This window comes from Hyperoodon ampullatus, assembly GCF_949752795.1.
Source record: "Hyperoodon ampullatus genome assembly, chromosome: 9".
Taxonomy (NCBI): Eukaryota; Metazoa; Chordata; class Mammalia; order Artiodactyla; family Ziphiidae; genus Hyperoodon; species Hyperoodon ampullatus.
Window position 1 is genome coordinate 105,596,809 of NC_136922.1, and position 12,379 is coordinate 105,609,187.

The following is a 12,379-nucleotide window of genomic DNA, read 5'->3' on the forward strand; positions in this document are numbered from 1 at the left end:
CTTGCCCGTTTGTGAAGCCCCCCTTCCTAGAACAGCTCCACCACCTCCTGCTCTGGTTCCCAGGTTTGCAGAGAAAGATTCCCCCTTCCCCCGCCCCACTTTGTAATCAGCTGTGGCCCCTCTAGGGCATGGTGATTCGACCTAGGACTCCCAGGATGGTTCCTGGTTTTATATACATAATAGAGAGGGCAGCACCCCTAAGCTCATCTTGTTTCTCAAAAACGCAAGATTTGGGACCCAAAAGTGTGAGTGGGGAGGAAAGACATGAGTGCAAGCGTGATTTTGCTGAGTTTTCAGTTCTGGGTAGACACAGCCACACACAACGTGGGGTGCTTTATCAGGAGCTCATCTTTGGCGTCCGGAGGTGTTAAGACATGATTGAAGTTGGTGAAGCCATTTGTTGAGTGGGCACGGGGAAAACCAGTTGCAGAGCAAGGAGAGTGTGGCAGGGATGGCTTTTACTGCTTCCATTTGTATTCTTTCTTTCTCTCCCCTCGTCTTCCTCCTTCCTCCTGCTTCCTCCCCTCCCCCACCCACCTACAACCCCTCCGCCCTCACCCCTGCCCGTGTTCTTGTTCCCACCTTTTCCTTCTCCTTCATACCCTCCATGGTTTCTCTCAGTTTTTTTTCGAAAAGGTGAAGTGCTCAGGAAATGTTCAAAGAAATTGGATTGTGCTGCTGGCAATGTTGTGTAAATTCCTGTGACTATTTACGGGGAGGCATCCTAATTTTCCTAAGCAAATTTAAACAAACGGCAGGAGTTGCTAAAAAGTATTGCTCCATAGGAGAGCATTAATCACAGCATCTATGTTTCACAACTGCTGCTGTCTGTTTTCTACTAGGTTTAGGTAGAATATGAGCATATCCTTGGGAAAAAAAATGGGGAAAATAATTTCATTTGATAAATGAAAGATACATGTAGACATGCGGCCAAATGTGATTAATCGTTTCCGTTAGACTATTAGAGAAATCAAGCCCCGAGAAACTGAAGATGACCCCCGTAGTGAAAACAAAGTATCCATAGGTGTTTTGTTTTTTTTTAAAGCATAGTTCAAATAGAAACTCAAATGTTTTTCACTAAGGAGGGATTATTCTATTATTTTTCAAGCAGATATGCATCTTCAAAGGTCACGGCAGGCAGGAGTATAATTATGCCTTGAGATTTATCTACCCCTTTTGGGAACAGTAGAATTTATTGTAGATGATGGATATTTCATTTCATCTTATATAAATTTGTAAAACTCAAAACTTGAAAAGCATTTTGTGCTTGACACATGGTGTAAAGATTTTACTGCATCAGTTAGAATTTAAGAGAAGTAGGTTCTGAGAACCTGGCACAAGAGTTTGCCAAACCAGCCACAAACTGAAGGACAAGGTGGTGTGTGCTGAAGGCTTGGTTTCAGTACTCACGATGAGGAGGATGTTCCCTCCACAGAGGATGCCAACGAAGAGTGAGCTGCTTTGGGTATTTTTTAAATAATCATAGTAATAATAATTGCCATCATGTATTGACTGAGTCTCAAGTGCGCCCACCCTAGCACATCAGTCCTGCAAAAAAGCATTCTTCTCCGCCTTTCACAGTGAGAACTCTGTCATCTCATAGCTGGTGCCCAGGAGAGCTGGAATCCAGCATAGCCTGGCTCGCTCTCAATCCTGTGTCATCAAAACAACCGCCTCGGGTAAAATTACAGCTGTAAATATCAGATTTTTAGTGGTGCTAATTTATTGCCTTTATTTATTTATTTATTTATTCATTTATTGCGGTACGCAGGCCTCTTACTGTTGTGGCCTCTCCCGACGCACAGGCCCAGCGGCCATGGCTCACAGGCCCAGCCGCTCCGCGGCTTGTGGGATCCTCCCAGACCAGGGCACGAACCCATGTCCCCTGCATCGGCAGGCGGACTCTCAACCACGGTACCACCGGGGAAGCCCAGAGCTATTATTTTTAACATAAAGCGTTTCATTAAGTCTTTATATCAGAATGTCAACAAAATAAAGCAATCTTTCATAATAGAGATTATAACCAGCTAAATGTTCTCTGTTAAGGGTCCATTGTGTGTTTTCATAGCAGTTTTTGGTAGACTTGGCTGTTTCTTGACATTTTCCTGACATGACTCTTTTTTGGATTAGTTTTCCCATTGGCTTGAGTGCTTTTTTTTAGAAAAATTATATTTCTGTATAATTATAATTTCTTATATCTTTTAGGATCATTCTGAAAATCATATGGGCTAGAGAAAATCAATCCTTCTATAACAGAAATCAATTTTAGGAAAAATTTGGTATACCCCGTAGTTATGTAGCATTAGCATTTTGGAGTTTGGCAAACAGAGCAATAATAGAACAGAAACTGAGAAGTATTCAGAGGCATTTTTGTTTACATGTCAGGCCATCTTCTGTGGATATTGTTGCCCTAACCTTGCTTATTTACCTGTACCAAACAAATTGTACAGAATTGTATTCCTTTGGAATTCTGGTTGACTTATGAAGTCACATTCTGCATCTGTGAAAATAATAAACTGAGACATAGATTCCTTCTGCCCAAGGTTACTCTCTAACTTTATAGGCTGGGATGCAGAAGAGCATTCCATTTATTTAGAAAATAGAAATCTAGGTTGACAACATAGCACAATGCCCAGTACCTTGCCTGATATCATGACACAGGAGTTAAGAACTGAAGCCCTGTGGTCCCATAGACCTTAATGTGAATCCCAGTCTGCAGCTGACTCTTGGCTGTGTGACCTTGATAGTTGCTGTACTTCTACAGATCTTAGTTTCCATATTTTTAAAAAGATGTTAATAATAGTGCTCACCTCATAGGCACATTATAAGAATTAAGTGGAATGATACATGCAAAGTGCACAGCAGAGAATTTTGCTTCTAGTGAATGCTTGGGAATGTTATTCTTCATATTGTAATATATCCCCAATATATATTTATAGTCTTGTAATTAAATTTTTTTAGACTTTACTTTCTAGCTAGCTCAAATCCTTTCTGTTACAAGGAGAGGAATGATATAACCCCTACAATAATAAAATTCCCTTTAATAATTTTTCAAAGCTAAGACTTGTTCTGTGACACTCAGGTGATTTTAATGCCCATGTGATTTTAAAAAATTAATTAATTTATTTATTGGCTGCGTTGGGTCTTTGTTGCTGCACGCAGGCTTTCTGTAGTTGCAGTAAGAGGGGCCTGCTCTTTGTTGCGGTGCACGGGCTTCTCATTGCGGTGGCTTCTCTTGTTGCAGAGCACGGGCTCTAGGCGCGCAGGCATCAGTAGTTGTGGCACACGGGCTCAGTAGTTGTGGTGCATAGGCTTAGTTGCTCCGCGGCATGTGGGATCTTCCTGGACCAGGGCTCGAACCCATGTCCCCTACATTGGCAGGCAGGTTCTTAACCACTGTACCACCAGGGAAGTCCTGCACATGTGATTTTAATTTCTCTCTTAAAAGAGATGTCTATAGCTTCAACTATCTGCAGTTCTCAATGCTCAGTAAGTTCTTTTTATCTCATCTCAATCTGACTTACTGCAATTAATTTTTAAGACTTTCTTGTTTTGCCTCCAGTGGAAGCAGAAAAGGCAATATAAGTCAACAAACATTTATTGAAATGCTGTATTGAGCAACAAAAGCACAGTTGCTATCCTTAAGAAGTTTAAAATCTTGTTGAAGAGGAAGGACACAGACTTACATAACAATATAAAATTAAGTGCCTCAAATGGGTATTTTAGATACTGAACACAAAAGAAGAGATGTCATAAAGGATCTCAGAAAGGAAGTCTGGCTTGAGCGGAGCCTTATAATTGAGTAGGTTTTGTTTGGTTTGCTTTGGTTTGGTCTAATAGATGGAGACAGAGAGGAGATGTTCCAGGTCGGGTAAATCATTCAACAGGCTTGACCTTTTCCATGAGCCAGCATCTTCCTGGAGTTAGTGGGGTGCCAGGCCAGGCCCGAGCAGGGCTGTACTCATGGGGCTCTGCATGGGGAGAGATAGGGTTGGGTGGGTTTAGGGTGAGCCTGGCGTGTGGACGACCTAAACCCCACTCTGGTGTGATGGGTCTTTCCAATAAGAACACACTGAACACCGAGCAGAAGAGAGACGTGGTGAAGGTGGCGGGCGTAGATTCGTTTTATGTGTGTGTGTAGAGAGAAGGAAAGGGCTGAACAGGAACATGGAGCCAATTAGGAGACCCGGTGGGGAGCAGTGAAGGCTCAGTGTAGAGACCACATGATTGGGATTATGGGCGTCTGGTGTTCACTTGGAAAATGAAGACAGATGCCAAGGGTTTATACTCCATGTCCCTCTAATTAAATCTGTGGCAGCCTGTGCCTGTGTGAGTTGAGCCTAATGCATGAGAATATTGGAAGTAGTGAGTTCATGAGGGCAGCGGGGAGAATCCCAGCAGTGTCAGTGTCTCCACGTCTCCTTCCCCAGGACCCTGCACTGGACCTTCCACTCAGACACACTTTGCTCTGCAGAGCTGCCGGAAGTTGCATGAATAGGATAGCTTGTATACCTTGAGGAAGTGCCAACGTGAAGCCAAAATGTAGGAGAAAGAGAGTTCTTAGAATGGCATTTTACGTGTCTACCATGGCATCCGGCAGGGAGAGTCCTGCTGTTACCGGCATTCACAATAACTTCAGGACTGTGGACAGCTCCGAGCTCTCCTGTAGGACTTGGTCTCAGCTGCTTCCCCGTCTCCTGCTCCCTTCCCCTCCAGGCCTCCCTCCTCCTCTCCCTTCCTCCCCTGAAATCCAAACTGTTAGCAAGCACTATCAAAATAACATGAACTTTAAAGTCGAATCTATCTGGGAATAAATTCCCAGTCAGCCTTTCTACCTGTGTAATCATGGAAGAGTTTCTTTGCTTCTCTCGGCACTATTACTCCGCACATATGATGGAAATAAAATGCCTGACTGATAGGGTTCATGTAAAGGTTATGAATACTGTAGGATAACGACTTGGTGCATTTAAGTGCCTATTTTGGAGTGCAGAAAGCACTACGGGCTTTTTTCATGGTGGAACCAAGACCTTCCGTTACACACCCAAGTCTAATTAATCTCCCTCCCCGCAGTTTCCCTGCCTGTAGACAGGAAATAAATTTCACCCTCAGTGCCAGCTCTGATCAGGTCTAATGGCTTCCTGGAGCTCTGCGTTTAGAGGTGGTCTAGAGCTGTGCCTGGGCTCTGTGGGGAAGGATGCCGTGATCGACGCGTCGGGGTGGCAGTGGAGGGGAGTGGAGATGCACGTGATGCCTTCCAGGGGCCGGACCTGCTTGCCTCAAGGACCGCATCGGTGGCGTGTGCCATCACTGCCCCCCACAGAAGGTGCTCCCGCCTTTGCTCTCTCCGTCCTTCACCCCATCCTCCACACGCACGCCAGAAACTTCCTGCTCACGTTGTCCAACTCCTTCTGATCCTTCAAGCCCCGACATCAAAACCCCTCCTCTGAAAATCCCCCTGCAGCTTCCTGCACCCCTGGAGTAACATTGCCTCTCATTTCACACTGTAATGTATCCTTGCGTTAGATTGCTAGTAACCTTGTTGTGGGTATAACCTTGTTGTGGGTATATAATGTTTCTGAACAGAATGTTTAGAAATGCTTTCAATATGCATTTACTGCCCGACACATTTCTCTCCTGAATTCTAAGGTGTCAGGTGTCAGAAAGAGGGGTTTTGCTGGGAGGGGCTTGGCCTGTGTCTGTGGCCCTGGTGGCCGTTGCCCAGGATGAGAACAGGGCTGCCCAAGAATAACCACAGGAGAGGCTGCACCCATAGATCTGAGCTACTGGCAGAAAAGCCACTAGCCACATGCAAAGGGGTTCTTTTCCACTGAATCATTTGCTGTCCTCAAAAACTTGCCCACCACATCTGAAGATTTTCAAGCAAACAAACCCGTTTGGAAATGAGGTGAAGATACGCATGATGCGTCATTTTGTCAGGCACCTCGTGGAACCTAAACTTGTATGTTCGTATCCTTGAATTGTTCCCAGCGCAAGAGGGAGTCCATAGATGTTGGCTGACAGTTGAGGAAGTTAGTTAATTAATTAAATGATATTGTCTAGTATAAGAAGATGCAAGCCTGGGACCCACCCCAAATCAGTTAGACCAGAGTCTCAGACGGTGGGACCTCACGAGAGTTTTTTTAAGTTACTCAGGTGTTTCTAGTTTGGATATCGGGGGTCAGCTGGTCCTACCCCACTTCTTCACTTGCTCTCATCACTAAGTGACCCCCAGGATTTTATCCGGAGCTCTCATCACTAAGTGACCCCCAGGATTTTATCCGGAGCTGAGAAATAACCCTTCTATTTCTGGAAAAAAATGACAAACATTTCCCCAGAAACACTAATTTCCTTGTCCTCTCGACAGAGAAATAGTGGCAGGTCGCAGGTTAACAGCGTTCTTGGAGATTTATCTAATGATATGCATTAAAGGCTCAATAGCATTGACGTCTGCACCGCGGAGATGAGATTCAGCCTTGCGCTTTTGTCTTCTGAGTTCATCCCCAGAACGGGACTGTGATGCTCAGGCTCCTTCTGTGTCTGGGCTGGAGTTTGACGTGAGCGCCACCTAGTGGGCTCAGCCTGGAAGCCGCCTGTTCCGATTCGTGCATTTCGGAGCTCAGCTGCTCACCAGCTTCTCTTGAAGAATCACAGAGCCATTTCTAAGTCACACAAAATTAGAGGCAACTATGTTGAACCCTTTCAACTGGGCCTGAGTGTCAGTCACCTGAGAAGACTCTGTCTGCATCCCTGAGGTCAGCTCTGTTCTTGTTCACAGACCTTTTCCTAAAGAGAAAAGGCTGGTGCATGTGGCAGATTGCCCTGGAGGCCAAGCCTGCCAGATGCTTGCAGCAGCTTGTGCTGTGCATCCACTCCTGCTGCAAAATGATGGGCACACACCCTCGCCACAAGCCAGGACTATATTAGCCACAGACGGAGACTGGAAAGGCCACGTGTGTCGCTTGCTGTCTAGTCTATTTTGTTCTATCTTCACATCACCTTCTCTCTGATCCAGGCGGTCTGTATGGGGGCTGGACACAAAGCCCCCTGCCTTATTTACTTCAGTGACATTCACATAGATTAAACCTCAAGGACAGCCTTGTCCAGAAGAGCAGCACTCAAGGACAGCAGGATGGGTGGTCATCCAGACCCTAGAGAGACAGGGATACACTGGTCACATCTATATAACTACAGCCTCATTGCAGCATAACTTACTTATAGTAAAACTCACACTTTTTAAATGAGAAATTTTCATTATGTTCTGACTAATGGGTGCAATCATAGAAGCACCTCCACAACCAAGATAGGGAACATTTCCATCTCCCCAAAGTATTCCTCCATGCCCATCCTCCACCCACTGTGATTGCCCCTGGCGTCCATCCCTGTAGTTTTGCCTTTTCCAGAATGTCTTATATATGGAGTCATATTTACATAGTCCTGTGTGAGTGGCTGCTTCGTTAGCATGACTGCTTTTGAGGTTCACCCACGTCGCTGCCGGTGCAGGTAGGTCATTCTTTTTATTGCTGAGAAGTGGTCCAGTGAGTGGATAGACTTATTTGTTTATGTGTTTGCCATGTAACATTTGAGCGGTTTCCAGCTTGGGGCTGTTATGAATGAAACTGCTGTGAATGTTTGCGTACAGAATTTCTTATAGGCACGTTTTCATTTTTCTTGGGTAAATAGCTAGAGGTAGAATGGCTGGGTCGTAGAGTAAATGTATAATTTGATAAACTGCCAAATTGCTATCCAAGGTGGCTGTTTAGACCCCCTTTTTTAAACTCCCTACCCCATCAGGCTGGGATTTTTGGTCCCCATCCTCCAACTGGTCCCTGCGCGAGGCCGGCTGATTTGCGTGCTGGGGTTACTGCCCAGGGCAGAGCCTGTGCCTCTCCTGCCCCGACGTGGGCACTCAGGGGGGCCTTCCAGCCAGGTCCCCCCAATCGTTCCCTTTGCAGCGCTCTGTAAATGACAGGTCCTTCGGGAAGTAGGTGGCGAGCAGGGTGGAAACTTCCTGAAGAGGCTGTTCGTGGGCGGCCCTAGCACAAACCTCAGGAGCGGTTAAGGACTCCGGCCCCAAGCATCACTCACTTCCTGGACAGATTGATTTAGGAGGAGGGGTCTCTTTTTGAGAATCACCTCTCATTGGCGGAAGGACCAGGTCCCAAAGTGTGCATGTTCCAGCAGCTTTGGCGCTGAACTGGGTCTGCCGGCTGCTTCAAGGTGGAAGCAGAGCAGAGGCCCTGCACCCAGCTTCCAGCATCTGTGCGGCGGACACCTGCCTCTGACCTTCGGTTCCCGTCTAGGCGAGCAAAGGGCACGGCAGGCTTTGTCCGACTTTCCTGTCTGCTCTGTTGTTGTGTCTTGACTACAGCAGGGAAGGAGGCGGGCCACGGTGCTGGTCCTCCAAAGGACAGCCCATCCAGGCTGTGTATTGGACTAATAAGTATTTCTGAAGCTGCCCACAATGGACGAAAGAACATAAGCTGTGGCATTTCCTCACTGAGAAGGCCTGATTCCCAGGCCTCAATTGCACAGCATTCGGTGGAGATGACACAGCTGTTTGTTCAGGTGAAGCTTTCGGCTCCCAGGACTCAGCTCGGCCAGCACCGCCTGCCGCCAGTGGGACACTCAGGGGCAGGTCGATGCAGTGCCGGGGCCGAGGCACCTGGATTAAGAAGTCACACAACAGTAAGGCTCATGCCTGTCTAGACTGGAAACTAACAACCCTCCCCTATAGCTCTGTGTCCTCTCCATCCAGCAAGACCTATGGAGGTTCCCACACTGCAGGGGGAGGGTTGGGGCCCAAGAACATTGTAGAGCAGGGGTCCCCAACCCCCGGGCCGGCACTAGGCCGTGGCCTGTTAGGAACCGGGTCACACAGCAGGAGGGGAGCGGCGGGTGATCGTGCGGAGCTTCATCTGTACGCGCAGCCACTCCCCATCGCTCGCTTTACCACCTGAGCTCCACCTCCTGTCAGCATTATGGTGAGTTGTATAATTATTTCATTATATATTACAATGTAATAATAACATAAATAAAGTGCACAGTAAATGTAATGTGCTTGAATCATCCCAGAACCATCCACCCCTGCCCCGCCCCCCTGTCAGTGGAAAAATTGTCTTCCATGAAACTGGTTCCTGGTGCCAAAAAGGTTGTGGACCACTGCTGTAGAGAGTTAGCCTGGTCCATGAACTCAGACATGTGGACACCAGTTCCCAAGTACGAACAAAAGGTCAAGGCTTTTCCATCTCTCTGCACATCTTTGATTCACTGCATCATGGCCCTGATGTACATTTCTATCGACATTCCAAGCACTTGGATGGGCTTTTGGGGCAGTGCTAACAGACACGGCTTCCTCCCAGGCGCCATGCACAAGCGGCCCAACGTGGAAAGTAAGGAGAAAAAAATTCAAATCAGGGCTGATGTGAGCCTCACACTTAAGCATCAGTGGTGTCAGAACTAAAATTCCTGAACCAGGACTGAAGCTAAGGGCAGACATCCTGCTGAGGCCCGTGACCGTGGCCCCAGGGAGGGTGCTGCCATCCTTTGCCGGCCCCTGGTCTGTCTCCCTCACTTGCAGGCCACAGGCAGCCCTCGGGATCTTTCCTTTGCTTCTCTCCCTGCAGTTCCCTACTGCTGACCTTGTGGCGTCTGAACACCATCCAGCTCCCGGGCTCCATCCCCTCAGCTCGAAACCATTTCACCCAAACTGCCCTGCCCAGACTCACCCGTCACTCCAAGCAGGAGCCACCCTCATTCCACTTTCCGTCTTTGTCACCTTGGTGCCTCAAATGAGGTTCTTTCCTTATTCCTCTATGCGTGTCTTTAAAAGCCGTACCATGTAAGCTCCAGCGTAGGCCCAGATTCCTTTCTGCTCCTTAGTCTCTTGATTTAACTTATGAATGAATGAATGGACCTTCGAATGCATGTGTAGGCATTTCGTGAGCACTTACCATGCGTCTGATTCAGAGACCTTAGCACATGGCAGTTTATCTTGTACTTGTAACAATGGTGGGGTGTAGGTTTTAGCCCCACTTCAGAGATGAGAAAGCCGAGACTTGAAGTTGGAGTAACCTGCTCAAGGTCACACAGCTGGTTGTTGGCCAGGACTGCAGCGGGGCTCTTGCGGCTCCAAGCATAGCATCCTCTCTGTGACGACATCACTTCGCTCTGCATTCCAGTCTGACGAGAGACACTGGGCCAACTGAGCACCACACCCTTCGTTTTATGGAGGTAACTCTTCCTCCTTGTGTTGAGGGCCCTTTGAAGCACACAGTAGGGACGGTATTCACTAGCTCTGAGGTCCGGGGATGACCCAGTAACCAGCATCGTTTGACCAGCGGAGGTGACTTGGATGGGTGCCTCTACTCAGTGTGTGTCTGCATGGCCTCGAGCTGCAATTTACGTTCTGTTTGACCTCAGAGAGTAACAGTTAACATCGGTGCTGTTTTGATTTGACACACAAAAGGTATCTGAAGCAAATAAGTGACCCCTATCAAAAGAAAATTATACATCATCACATATAAACATGCTAAGAGGCCGGATGGGAGGATACCCCGAGGGCCCTGTGTGTCCCTGGTGATCCCGGACCACCTGCCAGAGACCACGGCTCCAGGCTAGCCCCCTCCAGTCTGCTGTGCACTGTCCCATGTGCCGGCTACCAAGACAGCGTTACCTCCTAGAGGAGAGGCTCTGGGGTTTGGAAGCAGTGAAGGGGTGCTTTTCCCAAAAGAAAGTCATCCCTGAGAGTCTCTGTCCCGTGAGGAAGCGGTGAGTGTGCACCTCGGTGGAGGTGACCTTTTGAACCTGGGCTGAAGATCACGGAGCTGGGTTCTACTGTGTAACATCAGGCACTGCCCTTGGTCTCCTTGTTCTTGGAGCTAAAGGCAACTGCTCCAGATGCTCTAAAGGGCTGTCAGAGTCTTATGTGACTTTGGAAAGAACTAAGAATATTGTTTTGGTTTTGCATTAAAATTCCTACTTCCATGTATTGAGAATACCTGAGCTTTCAAAAGACCATCCCCTGTTCCCACCCACCCCCTCACTTTCCCAGGAACCCTGAGAAAAAGAGGGAAAACTTGTCTTTTGAAAGTCAAGGAAATCCGATGGCACTGATTGCCCTAGTCCCTGTGGGCACAGCCCAGGTATTTATCTGAAATTATGTGGCTGGACCACGTGGCGATGCTGAGAACTCAATCCAGGGAGGGAACTCGGGCATGCTTATTTTGTAGGGAATAAAAATCTGAAATAGAAGGGTTGGGTTGAACCCTTTTGAAGAAAGAGCAGGTGAACAGAAAGGTCAGTACTCAGACAAGAGAAACCCAGAGCGGCCGAATCAGGCAGTGCGCCCACCCTTGCAGAGGAAAGCTGTCCTTGCCCATGGAGAGGCCGGTGTCCCTGTCTGAATGCCAGGTCTCATCCCTTCACTCTGTCCAGCTAACCGGGCAGCTTCGGATGACAGTTGAGCTTAATTGCTTCATTCACGTGAGCCTGGTCAATTGGCCCGCTGTATTTCTCATCAGAAATTAATAGACTACCTTTCTCGGTTATATATAGATCCGTATGAGTTTGACTAAAATTTGGCTGTAAAAAGTCATCTAATCAGAGTCCATTAAAAATATAAAGAAATACATCCTTCAGAAGAATTGGTTCTTACCACGCAGTGGTAACCACTGAGCACGGGTCTCACTGCTGTCGATGATGGTAGCGTTGTGGTTGGTCTTTATGTTTGACTTCCACCTTCAGATCCCGGTGTTTCATAGATGCTAAACAATGCAACTCCAGTCATGGGAAGTGTTTATTTTCAGAGGTGGGATGCCCTCTGCCACTTTCAACTTCTTGTTAACAAGATGCCCATTCTATCAACAACAGGGCATTAAGCCAGGCCACTTGTCCTTTTGGTATCTAGTGCTATTTTTGGCATGATTTTTAGACCCACGGAGAGAAAGGTCTTCTGTGAAAGTGATCATATCATTTTGAGTTCCTGGGTGTCCTTATTATCTTGACATGGACCAAAAAAACCTGACTTTCGCTGTGTCAGATTGTCTATTGCTGATTTGTTACCAAATTAATACCAAACACTAAGTAGCATTAGAATGGAAGAAATACTTTTTGCCACAAAGCAGAGAATTCAGTCTTGGATAAAGAATGTTTTCCCAGTCTATGGAGAAAAATCATCTGTGTGTGTGTGTGTGTGTCTGTGTGTGTGTGTGTGTGTGTGTCTGTGTGTGTGTGTAGGAGGAGGAGAGAGGGAGAATGCTTCTAAAAAAAAATTCCTAATTTAAGTCCACGGCTTTCTTTTTCCCCCAATTAAAGTCAATCTGAAAATCATTTTTTTATTTTTTATTTTTTTAACATCTTTATTGGAGTATAATTGCTTTAC

General features: G+C 47.0%; 1 protein-coding gene across 5 annotated transcripts in view; it reads left to right on the forward strand.

Moving 5' to 3' along the window:
- DPP6 (dipeptidyl peptidase like 6) overlaps positions 1–12,379 on the forward strand; it is a gene marked incomplete at both ends in the record, with an annotated part of 1,060,012 nt that overhangs the window by 823,012 nt on the left and 224,621 nt on the right. The gene's annotated exons all lie outside the window — the stretch shown is intronic.